General features: G+C 38.4%; 1 protein-coding gene across 6 annotated transcripts in view; it reads right to left on the bottom strand.

Annotated features, from left to right (window-relative positions):
- Positions 1-12,751, bottom strand: part of LOC134225662 (dystrobrevin beta) — a 133,475-nt gene extending 120,724 nt beyond the window's left edge. For 2 of the 6 annotated variants that reach the window (XR_009983296.1, XM_062705926.1), the window contains exon 1: positions 12,338-12,747. The gene's annotated coding sequence lies outside the window, so the exon portion shown is untranslated. Of the gene's footprint in view, positions 1-11,474; positions 11,761-12,337 lie in introns of all 6 variants that reach the window. The other 4 variants (XM_062705923.1, XM_062705925.1, XM_062705924.1 and 1 more) reach the window with 3 other exon arrangements.
- Positions 12,752-13,010: the final 259 nt, after the last annotated feature.

The raw sequence follows: 13,010 nt of genomic DNA, 5'->3' as shown, positions 1-13,010 counted from the left end.
TGAATTGTTCCATACACAATCAAAAGGGACATATTTTAAATCGCCTATGAAACATTTTTTTCTTTAAACAGAAACGCAGCAACCTACGCCGTTAAGGACATTCAGCACGGAATCCAAAACTAAAAAGCACTTGCGTTTTCATGGGCACACCACTCAATAGGGAAGCAACGTACAACTGTCATTTTCATTATTTTACGCATGCTGCGACGCGACCGTCATTCTAGATCCGATGAATGTCTCTAGCTTCTCTGCCTGTCCGTACTAGGTCTAACAACACGTTGTTCTGGTCAGCTGATCCTTCGATTCCTCATTTTACTGTTGCCGGCAAGAAAAATGTCCTTAAACGAAATTGTAAAGCTTCTATTATTGCTGCAAAGTTTTCATTTTTAGAAGATTACATGCGACGATTGTGTTTTCGAACGCATTGATGAGTCTTGTAAGTCGGACCATAACGAAAAGCAAGGTACATTGCAAGAGCCATCATTTTGTCGGCAACCGACTACGAGAGTTTCAAGGAACACGACGATTCTGGGTGTCAGAAATAAACGCGACCAACCTATTCTATTCTATTCGATGATTTCGAGGATTAGAATTGATCCTTGCTCCTTGTGTTTCACTAATATTTATTTAGAGTAATTCCCGGATTGAAAAGTTAGAAGAATTTTGAAAGTCCAGAATCTCGTAAAATAAGACAATCATAGAACAATTTACCGATTAAAAACCCCTAATACCTTGGAACCGGTAACATTGAAGTACAAAATCGTGATTTTTCTCAAATTTTAAATTTCAGGGGGAAATCAACGACTAACAAAATGAAATCCGCGACTGCAAAACAAAACCGCAACAAACAAAATAATGGCATTAATACTTAGAAGCACCTTTCAATACAAAACTACGCCTGAAGAAAGAAAAAAAGTAATTGAATTTTTGTTTTTTTTTTAATGTTGTCATAATGTACTAAATGGTAAAGCAGGGCTAATTTCATGGTTCAAAGATAAATGATAGCCCAATAGCCCAGTCAACTATACTGCCGTGAATCGCATATCTGTCCCATATTTGCTGGGTTTCCTATTCATATGGGGCAAATATGCGATTCACGGCAGTATAGGATTCTTCACAGTTAATTTGAGGGTTTCTAAATAATTTGTTTGCGCTGAGCTTTTTAAAAATGCTTTCGAATTCTAGATTAAGTACAGCACTAGGGTTTCTAGATACAGGGGCTAGGCAAAAAGGTTGAAATAGGCAAAATTTTCTTGAAATTCAAATCAGCATAACTTTGCATAGAATAATCCGATTTTGATGAAACCGGGACACCAATGGTCGGCATATTAGTTCATATTTATGGAGAAAACATAAAACATGATGAAAGTAAACGTCACAAAAAATGACAAGCAGGACAAAAAATGCTCTTTTAACATACGCTGTGAAAACCCGGAACATTTCCGGTGGCCAAGGGACGAGCTGAGGTTTTGGAATACATGGACAGAATACTAGAAGAGTGTCCTCATCTGATGGTACAAAATTTTGCCTATCTCAACCTTTTACCTAACCCCAGGGCTGGTAGCAACCGATGCCGCTCAAAATAGTGACTTTAGTGACCAAAGCTGACGAAAAAGAGACCAAATAGTGACTTTCAGTTGCAGAAAAAGTGACCAAATAGTGACTTTCAGTTTCAGTTGCAAGTTCGATGAGACGATGAGAAGCGTTTTTAGGTAGAAGGAAAACCTTTTTTTCGTAATTTGTGGCGAAAAACATCTTCACTCTCCACTCTTTTCTTTTAAAACGAACTCAGAAGAGAAACGAAAATCGAACACGCTAACTTTTATCTACTCAGTGACTAAGTAAAATTGTATTGCCCTCTCTTTGAATCCCATACTCAATATCAGTGAATAGGGGCCCTCCTTAGCCATGCGGTGAGACGCGCGGCTACAAAGCAAGACCATGCTGAGGGTGGCTGGGTTCGATTCCCGGTGCCGGTCTAGGCAATTTTCGGATTGGAAATTGTCTCGACTTCCCTGGGCATGAAAGTATCATCGTGTTAGCCTCATGATATACGAATGCAAAAATGGTGACTTGGCTTAGAAACCTCGCAGTTAATAACTGTGGAAGTGCTTAATGAACACTAAGCTGCGAGGCGGCTCTGTCCCAGTGTGGGGATGTAATGCCAATAAGAAGAAGAAGAAGATCAGTGAAAAGTAGGACTACTAAAAACTATGAGTAGTCTTGTGAGAAAAACAATTTTTTACGCCACTAGAAGTGAGCGAAACCTACACGGGCAGATAAATCAACCCAAACTTTGAGTTCAATATACGCACTATTGAGAATATCGCTGAAAAAAATTACCCAAATTTGGGTAGTTTTCCCTTTCTTTCCCATGATTGCTATCAAAACTAGAGCAAGATGCAAACACCTCACCGAGGTTGCTCAGCCCAATAACCCAAATTTGAGTAAATTCAGTATTCTCTATTTTGGGTTGATCAAGGTCCGCTTTGGATAAATTAAACTCAGCTTTGGGTAAATTGTTTACAAGGGATTAAAGGCAAACTACCTAGTGCCAGAAAAGTCATTTTACTCAAATTTGGGTTATTGGCCCAAACCACGGTTTTGAGTGCAAACAACCCACTTTTGGGTAGTTTCGGTTTTCAGTGTATTCTTCTTTCCCGAAAAATGAAAATTGGCGTGAATGAGCATTCTCTTCTCGTAAGAATGAGTGAAAATTATGATCACTGGATTAACTGAACACCTACTTAAGGAAGATGCAGAGAACTCTACGATTTGTCATAGGTGCCACGGAAGTTTTTGGAATTTTTATTGCTAAAGGAACAACTGTACAGATCGTTTTGGTAGAAAACGGAACAAAAATTATGAAGATTCATGTACAATGAGCCTAGGATTGAACACTCGACCTCCTGCTTATAATGCAGGAACATGCTCTCTGAACTTTTAAATATTTTTACTCCTAAATACGCAGATTTTCCGACTTGCTGTACGTATTTATGAACGATTTTTGCTATGGAATTCGGCAGCGCATGCACTCTACAAAATTGGGGAGACTTGATCTCCTTTCTATGATATCTACTCAAAAAATATTTTCAAGTCTCCTCATATTAAGGCAACAACTTAAAATCCAAATATCCTGAAATTGTAGTGGAATGTTGACATTTTTATCAGTAAAGATCATTTAGGATACGTATGTCTTTGTGCTGTGAAAAAATGATAGCGAAATTTTGCGTTGCCACTAAAAAACATGTTTAGGAGAGACAAAATACAGTAAATAACGCTACAACAATACTACTTTAGTTCTCGGTAAAACAGGGGAGAATCAAGTCTCCCACCCAAGCGGCACACATTTTATACAAAAATTTCTGAAACCCATATGCAACCAAATTTAGCCACATTTGAGTTGCCGCAACCAAATAGGTTTGAATTGTGTTGCTATGGCAAGAGGTCAAGTCTCCGAAGGAATCAAGTATCCCCACCTTCCCCTAAAAAAATCAAAATCGGCAGGTCTCCTGCTTGCATGACTGTATACCAATTTATAAATTAACGTAAAACACCTTCAATTAGCTAATGCCAATAAGAGCAGCGAGTTTAATAGCTGGCGAAGTTTCAGAGCGATCATTTTTCCAAGATCCGTAATTTCATTTCTGCCATGAACAAAGCATCATCCGACGGATACATAGAGCTGTTATTAAAAATATCTTAGTCAATAGTTTCAAAATAGTTGAAAATAGTGACTTTTTGCGAGAAAAAGTGACTTTAGTGACATGAGGTCGAAAAAAGGGATTTTTTAGTGACTTGCCCAAAAAAAGTAACCAAGTCACTAAAAAGTGAACCGCTACCAGGCCTGTAACCCCTGTACAAACGCTCAAATGAACTGCGAAGAAGCCTGTAGGTGATTGTGAACTAATGGTGAAACCCAAGTGAGAAGGCTTCCATTTGGGTTTTTCTCGAACTGACATCGATGCGATTTGTTGTAAGAAGGTTGTTCAGATGGCGTTGAGTCACAGGTACCGTACATCACAATTCGGTTAAAGAAACATACTCTTGTGCGTTGTCATATTAGTCTGAATCTGATATTTGCCATCGTTTTATAGAATCTTGAAGAGGTTTAAATTAAAATTCGATGGCTAGTTACAAACTCAGAAATCCAGAATTTCCAAGTTCTCGACTTTACTCAACTGATTCCGAAAGTCCTCAGATTTTTCCCAACAAGGCTTGAAGAACTCTACGACAAAAAGGTGTATGGACGGACGGAAATGACTGTAAGGTCTGCGGACTGCCTAACAAATTGGACGTGTGCTGTCGCCGATATGAAGAATGGCTGCGCATTTTGTAGCAGAAAGGTATGCAGGAGTTGCATGATTCTGCTCCTTATGAACAAACAAACACCAAGTCAGAAAGATTGCATCGTCTATCGGCCACCTTCGTGAGCAGTGAAAAGTTGGGTTTGCCATAAATCGATGCCCCAGGGAGTCTCAAGTAAAATACTTAGGCATGTGCAAACGATAGAACAAGAAATCAGGCAGAAACTTTTTTTTAAAATTATTTAACGTGAATTTTTAGAGTTTAAAAGCTCTTCACCCGTCAATAGTACCAAGAAGCACTTGGGAGGGGGAGGAGGCGCCCTTAGGTCTAACCGTGGGATCTTCCATAGGCAACATTCACTTAAGGTGATTATAGAATGGAGCCCGTGGTGAATTTCAAATTCACCACACGTTTATCTCCATACATTTTCAAAAGCCCAAATCTGGCGTAATAGTTTTCGTACAGTGCCGAAACTCAAATTATGATTGTGCAGCATAACTAAGCAAACGATCTACCATTATTTCAGCCCAATACGCGTTATGGTTCTTTCATCTCGTGCCCTTGAAAACAATATTGGAAAAGCACGTGGTGTACAATCTTGTGCAATCTGAGACTGTTTGGATAGAACCGACAGTAGTCTAAAGGCTCCCCCAAACACACGCGACGTGACAATCGCGAATGGAACATTGCCTGTAGCGACCCAACGATGAAGTCGTTTAGGTCCGGGGGAGCCTTAACTGTGCAGAATGCCGAATAATACACAGAAATATAGCTGAACGCTGGTGATCAGCCTCAGATTTCTGAATCGTTGGAAAGCATCATTTTTGATCTTACAGCTGACCTTGTTAAAGTGCGTGGGTAATGTTGATAGGGACTTAGAATCCGGGTTAAGATCCCCCCGAGCTGCCTGGTCACTGGGGGATGGAGAGATTATAATCTTGGGAAAACCAAGGAATACCCAAAAACCTTGTGTTGTCGGAACTTACTCCCGAGATCGATCTCAGGATACCCGTTAGGCATTTGTGTTACAGTTGTTAGCATAGGCCCACATCCTCGAAACAAACAGATGAAGACGACGATGCTGCCTGCCTGGATGGAGTTCCCTGATGCTAGCAGGTATCTAGGAACCTGATATTCTGGACAACGACAGATTAAGTTTCCGCAGTGTTGCGAATATCACAGACGTCGCAAAGTGTACGGGTAAGGAAAGATAAACGCACGATTTCATAACCCTGATGACATCAACAACGCCCCTTGGGATGATCGGGAAGGGGTTTCTTCAAATCGACCACCGAAACCGTCGACAGACTTACTGCAGCCATGCATTACGCGATTGTCTGGTTGCTGAGGAAAAAAATATTCAACATAGTGGCACTGATGGAGGTCTTTCCGAGGCCCAGATCACCCCAATGAAGAGGGGTGCCAACAAATACGATGCAATTTCTTTCCATTTTTTTTCTAGTAGCCAGTCGAGCAAAGTAGGTAGCAGCCTCAAATTTTATCCTACGTTGAACGAAGATGAAGTCCGCAATCGATTAAAAACGAAAGTTGAAAATGAGTTGGTTAAGATCCAAGGTTACATATGTAAAAGATTGTTTCTAAATGATTGTTTAAGTTGTAATCGATTATAGACTATTTATTTCACATAAACGCATTTCTGCCCCTACATACATATAAGAAATAGAGAAAGTTAAGCTTGCAGGGGCTACGAAATTGAAAATCCATTTCCTAACAGGTAGGCCATTATGTCATGATCTTTAATTCTATTAGCATACTGATCGCGAGAGAAATCAAATGGTTCACGGGGAGGGTCTCGAATCACCTCAGAAACATATCTTACCCTCAAAAAGTTTCACATGCAAAATTTGATTCCATTTATTTGATAAAATCTCAAGTTATGCAGAATTTTTGGTTAAATAATAAAAATATTAAATTAGATTACTTATCACACAACTATAAGCACAAGCTTAATTTTTTTTGTTATTCTAATTGTTTTGAGTGCTTTCTTGGCAGCATGCTGTGAGTTCTAAAATTAATGTTGATTTTACTTTAATAATTTTGAGGAAAAATAAATGCAAATTCTTCCGAAGGTTATATCATTCAGCAGCAAATTCAGCCAAGATTAAGATACCTTACTCATAATAAGTACTTGTAGTATCACAAAATAATAATTTATTCATTCCTTGAAAATTACTAAACTGATCAATGTTACCCCGGCGATCAAAGTGCCCCCAGATTACGGTAATTAGCACTCAAATAAATCTATGAGGAAATTTCATCAGATTAATCATTTAAGATGTACCATTTGTTCACCCCATTCGCTTTATAGAGATCCCTATACACATTATGTGTAGACCATTTAAGAAAAACAATGATTAGTTCAGATTGCTGTTACGTGTTATTTTCTAATAATAGATATCTAGGGTTTCTTACCCCATTCCCGGCCTAACATGTGTACGACTGCATTATTCAATTGTTATTTATAACAGGAAGTAACTTATCCTGAATTTTGTGGGCTGTATAATACTGCATTGGGGTTCACTTCTGCTTAAAAAATAGCTATTCGTGCTAAATATCGTTCAAAAAAGCTTTTATTTGATTTAAATTAACGAGGTGCAGCACTCATTTCAGTCATAGCGATTCCCATTCCGGCATACAAAAAAACTAATTCCCGGCCTAAGCAAAATTTCACTCAATCTCTCAACATTTTACTCTCATTCTCTCTCGGACGGTAGAAAATGCGACGTAAACAAAAATATGCACGTTCCACGACAACAAGATGCCAGATGGTATTATTCATAATCATTTTTATTTAGTTGAGAAGTTATATTTACTCATCCAAATTTCTTCCAAATACTTAAAAACAATATTTTTTTCACCTTTTAAAATCGAGAGAATTATAAATAACATGATAGCGTCAACGTATTAGACAATTTTCCTATTAACGATGAAGGATTATTTTCATAATCCTGGCCTTTTGGCAGCACGGTGCGGCTAGAAGTTCTTGGGCCGAGGTGAATTTTTGTTCGGTTTGAGAATACATTTTAAAATGTATTCTAATATGTTTAAATAAGTTATAGTGAAACGAACAACTAAGAATAATTGAAGTGCGTGTGTTTAGAATTATGGTGTGGTGATTAACAGCTTCAAGCGATGGTTGTATCGAGCTCTGTGACGATTTTCAGGTAGGTGTTTATTCGATAATACCGTTTTGTAAAAGTGGAAAGAATCACTCCGGCTCAGTGGTGTGGCATCGGAGAGCGAAATTTTGAATACTACATTTTTATTTTCTACAATTGGATCAATTAGGAGTAAAACAAGTGATAGAAAAATATTGAGTATTGTGAAAAATAAATGGGAGACTTTTTAAAAATTATCAACCATAAACCTACGACTTCCAAACAGTATAAATCATTAGTTTTCTGTGCAGTGAGCCGGGAACCGGGTCCATAGGCCCAAGTAGTGATTTACCCTAGTTTGCACATAGCTTAGATAAACCGTCATTTCAATGTTATATGCGCGCATCTTGTATCGACTTACAAATGTTTTCAAAAAAATTACAAAGATAGTTTAGCTGGAAAATTCACTACAAATTGTGTTTTTTCTTGCATTTGGTAGTATAGTTTTTATCCAATAATTGAAAACCGATCGGTCAGTGTTATGCCCTTCGTTCAGCGGAATCTGAGCGGAATGAAAAATCTCGGAAATATGATTAGAAGTGATGCTGGTGGAGCCGGAGGTGGCGCGAGAACCAGTGGATCTTACCCAACAATGCCGAGCAATTTGCTTTCCCGCAAGACCCCAACAGCGGATTTGGGTGTGCAGTAAACCAGCAACAGCAGGGAGCTGGCCAGTATCAGCTAAACAATTTTGACGGCAACCGCAGCGGAGGCGATTGTGGTAACTTGCACCGCGGAAACATGCCGATGCGCAACCGGAACATTATCCAGGGCAGCCAAAGTGGTTGACATCAGCAACATGAAAGGATCATGACTCCGGTAAGGGCGATAGCCAAGGAGAGGATAATTTCAAAGGCCAAGCAGAGACTAAAAAAATGGTGGCTGGCATAATCGTGACAATAACCAGAATATGGGCAACAACAAGCGCAGCAGCAAGCCTCTCAGCAGCCAACGTAAAAACCAAAACGGTAAGCATTATCATATTTATTAAAATAAATTGTTTCCTCAAACATTATTGTATTTTTTTCCAGGAAATGAATTGTCTAATGTTTTTCAACCGCTGCAAGATGATTTCCATTCATTTGTCCGGAACCTGATGTATGCCTTCTACATATTGCAAAATACAATGTTAAAATAAAAACTAAATACAAAAATGAAAAATTATATTTCAAACTAATAAATGTTTTTAGAATTATTTAATTTGTCTTACTATGGACAACCATATTACACACCACAATAATTATATAGTATTCAAATCAATAGCGTAAGGAGATCCTATGAAACTTATTAGGTTTGCATATAACTGCTCTAATGTGCTATGTTATTTTCTATGTTATTAACCAATAATCTTCTAGTACTGAAATTGTGCATAAAACTGATATAAAACGCACATAATTTAAACGTGGTGGTCAAAATGTTGTATTAAATGCTTTGCATATAACTTGTATCTAACTTTTTCAGTCTGTGATAGATGTTATATGTGAATCCAATAGTGCAAAAGTATATGCGTACCATATAGCATCTATCGCAAAAATTGGCTCAGTCTGTGGAAAACTTTGGCTATTTACAGGGAAACTAGACTCGAAATATTATTGGATAAGCAGACAACAGCTAATGAAAACTGATCAGCATGGGTTATCAATTTATTGGTTTTGTTTTTTATTTAACACCTCATCCACCATTCAAACTTATCCTGTTTTGCATACATAATTATCATAAATATAAACCAAAACAATAAGTAGCATTATGTTCCTTTGATCAATACCTAGCAAGGAAATTTTTCATCGAAGGCGTTTTAAATTTGTTTCAGCACAATTCAGGGATGTCAAAAATGTGTACATTTGAGGGTCCAAGATATTTTGCACTGTCCAAAACGAAGAATATTTTCATTTCAGAAAGTTGCTAATTTCACTGGTTTATATAACTGAAGCCCATTTCTATCTCATGAATAAGACTTTCGTCTTTGAAATGGTGTGATTTCCATCCGTATCGAACCTGTAGTATATTTACACAGATATTGGAAAGCACTTCCTCAAGGGGTCCAAAATCAGACATTTATCCTATATGATTAATCTGGCTTCCATACATTTGGCTTCCCAAAGAACTTTGTAGAAGACGACTATAATATATATAGTAATAGTACTATCCCATTTGACTCTAGCACCAATAAATATAAAATGGTGTACTTGATGTTGTTTTTATTTGTTTGTTGTCATCTACATCAAATTCAAGCTACTCGCAACAAACATAGGAAGCAGGTTTCTTATCCAGTCAAAATAGACTTCTTCAGTAAAAAAAAAACTAGCTTATTCAGCTTAAATTGTTTGTTGGACTGCCATCCTACTCCTTAGGGCCATCGCCAGATCGTAGCCAGGATGTCGCACAAATATTTTTTCAAATTGCTTTTAAATGATGACTGCGGTCTATGTCTATTGATGAAGATGATGACACCGTGCTTGTCACAGGCTCGAGAAAATTAGATGATATAGGGTAACGACTGATATTCCCGTCACAGGGTCAAAACAAATAATTGCAATAATATTTCAGCAAAAACAAATAATTGCGATATTTTTTTGTTTATTTCAACAAACGTTTCAATGCTTTGAGGCGTGGAAACTGATGGAAACGCGTGGTTGGTTATTCATGTAAAGCATCGATTATTTGGATGGAAGAGAGTGGTCAAAGCCTGATTATTCAATATGATATACACTCGTGTGATAAGATGCGCGGCTTCAAAGCAACACCATGCTGAGGGTGGCTGGGTTCGATTCCTGGTGCCGGTCTAGGCAATTTTCGATTGTGAAATTGTCTCGACTTCCCTGGGCATAAAAGTATCATCGTGTTAGTCTCATGATAAATATATGAATGCAGAAATGGTAACTTGGCAGTTAATAACTGTGGAAGTGCTTAATAAACACTATGCTGCGAGGCGGCAATGTCCAAGTGGCGGTTGTAATGCCAATAAAGAAGAAGATGTACGCGAGATTGTCACACATTGAACGCAAACCAATATATGCAAATGTAATGATTTGTCGAAAATAAGTTATTTTTCAAATCATTTTTATTAATCGGATGAAAAATGGACAAATTTGTATCACGTTTGGGTACTATGAAACGCACTTTTTTATCTTGACACGAAATATATTATTTTTAGATAATATTTTCTTACGCTTAGTTAAATGTTGATGCCAATTCAAAATTAACTTATCAATCCAACTTGATCAAGATACTTTTTTGATGAAAGGAAACGGGATTGTAAACCTTCATTTAAGCGTTCTAATTATTTGATATGATTTGTGTTCGAATAGAACTGCTATGCAAAAAAAAACTCCACTTTATTGGCTCTTGGTTCGGTTTAGTAGGTATATTTTGGAGTGTCTTTTGTAAGGATAAAATCATCAACTCTCTTCTCAATTCGTTATATTGAATCGATTTGTATGTGGTTCTTAGATATTCCTACAAAAAGATCAGTTTTTGAATGAAATTAGACCGTCTAAGACGAATTTAGTACTTTTCATTTAATTCCACTACGTTTTGCTATTTTTATAGATACGTATTTCGACCTCAACTGTGAGGCCATCATCAGTGTCTCGTACTTGACTCGACTTGCAAGTCGAGTCAAATCTATAAAAATAGCAAAACGTAGTGGAATTAAATGGAAAGTACTAAACTCGTCTTAGACAGTTGAAGACATTCCACTAAAAGAGCTTAAATATTTTTTTTAATGAAATTAGAGCATTTTCATACAGCTTTCATAATATGTGTTAACAAAATACATCTCTGAAATATGTGCTTTTTTGGCTTTTAATTCCTTTGTTTTGAGTGAGTAGAAGGCATGATATAAAGGGTTGATTTTATAATAAACTGATTGAAATAATTCCAAAATTGATACCATAGTTCGGATGACCAATCCACTGCGGGTTACTTAATTGAGAGTTATTCGGTCAGTTAGCTGCATATTCCTCAGAATCAATTCAACAATACTACCTTTTCTCAGATGACCTGACCTGCTGAGTCGTTATCGTGAATCAATGCCTCGAGCTCCAGTTCACCCTTTTCGTCTGCTTGGCGTTCAACACACACAGCACAGGTATAGCACATGGCAAAGAAGGCTCGATAACAACACGTCCCACTCGCCAAAACAGGTTGCACGATTTCATTCTTGTTTACTCGCACATTTTTACTCTCTCCGCCAAATTCCTTCGCACGGCACAGTACTTGGCGTTATCTCGTCGAACATTATTATAGTTTACAACCACCACACCGAGAGGCACTGAAAATAATAACCATACACTTGCGACGTTCTCCTATACAATGCACAAACTAACACCATAATACGGCTGCAGCGTACAAACGAACCGTAACGTAGCGTAACCCAACACCACTAACACCCTTCACAGGAGCAAAGAAGGCTTTTCACTGTGTGCGACTCGCACGGGCTCTTCTTCTGGATGGGCTCAGCAGGATTTTCTTTTCCCATCACTTGACGTTATTGCTGCCTCTTCCTTCTTTTCCTCCACTTCCTGGTAAAGGTTTATTTTCCATGGAAATTTCTTCCCCAAGTTGGCTGACTGCTTAAGATCCTTACAAATGCAATACATAATTCTACTATGCGATTACGCGAAATAGGATACCTTACCTCCCATCTGGAGGGTTGGCATTTAAATGCCACCCAACTGGTAAAAAATGTTTTTCCACAAGTAAGACCGCAAATCCACCCCTTCCCTTCTAAGTACATTAATTGTTACGCCCCAACCAGCGAAAAATAATGCGGGATTTGAACGACTAGAATATTCCTCACATTTCCTGATACGCAAACCCGCAAGATACAGACAGAAAAAAAAAACTACCTTTTAGTGATAAGCTGTTGTAGCTGCTACCGCTCGAGGATTAACACTGTGTAGACGACGAACTGTCGACAAACTGTGTCTTCACGTCACTCACTCGCTTCGTAGCAGCGAACACCTTCTGAATAAAGGTGATGACCGATTCACAAAAAAAACGCTTCCGTAATCAGTTTGCCAGTGCGTTTCGATTGTCGATTTTTCCGCTAATTGTAGCAGAAACGCACCCAAAACTGGAGCACTGAACTGAACTGAAGGTATCTTCTCTTTACGCTCTCCCTATTCCGCCATTACCGATAGCTGTGCCAACGTAGGCTACGCGTAGAAAGCCGACTGGGAACAAACTCGACCGGACTACGCCAAAGTGCAAACTCTTCTGGCTGTGCCTGACTTTGGTGCTTCTGCTTTGGCAAGATGTGCTGGACTCTCGCTCGGGCTGACTATATACCGTCATGTAGGTGTTTATGCCGCGGAAGGAGAGCCTTCTACTTCATTCAAAGCATCATCAGGGCCTGTTGGGTGGTGCTGCCCCGTTCGTATTCGGTGGGCTTTGATTTGTGTCGGTGAGGTGAGAGAGAAACCTCAACAATACTCGCGTGTAGCGTGCAGGCTCGCGGTGTCTGGAAGCATGGTTTTGAGAATATCGCGAAGAGAATTGTTTATGCAAAAATCATACCAG

The sequence above is a fragment of the Armigeres subalbatus genome, chromosome 3, assembly GCF_024139115.2.
Source record: "Armigeres subalbatus isolate Guangzhou_Male chromosome 3, GZ_Asu_2, whole genome shotgun sequence".
Taxonomy (NCBI): domain Eukaryota; kingdom Metazoa; phylum Arthropoda; class Insecta; order Diptera; family Culicidae; genus Armigeres; species Armigeres subalbatus.
Note: the sequence above shows the minus strand (reverse complement) of the source record. Positions and strands in the feature narration are given on the sequence as shown.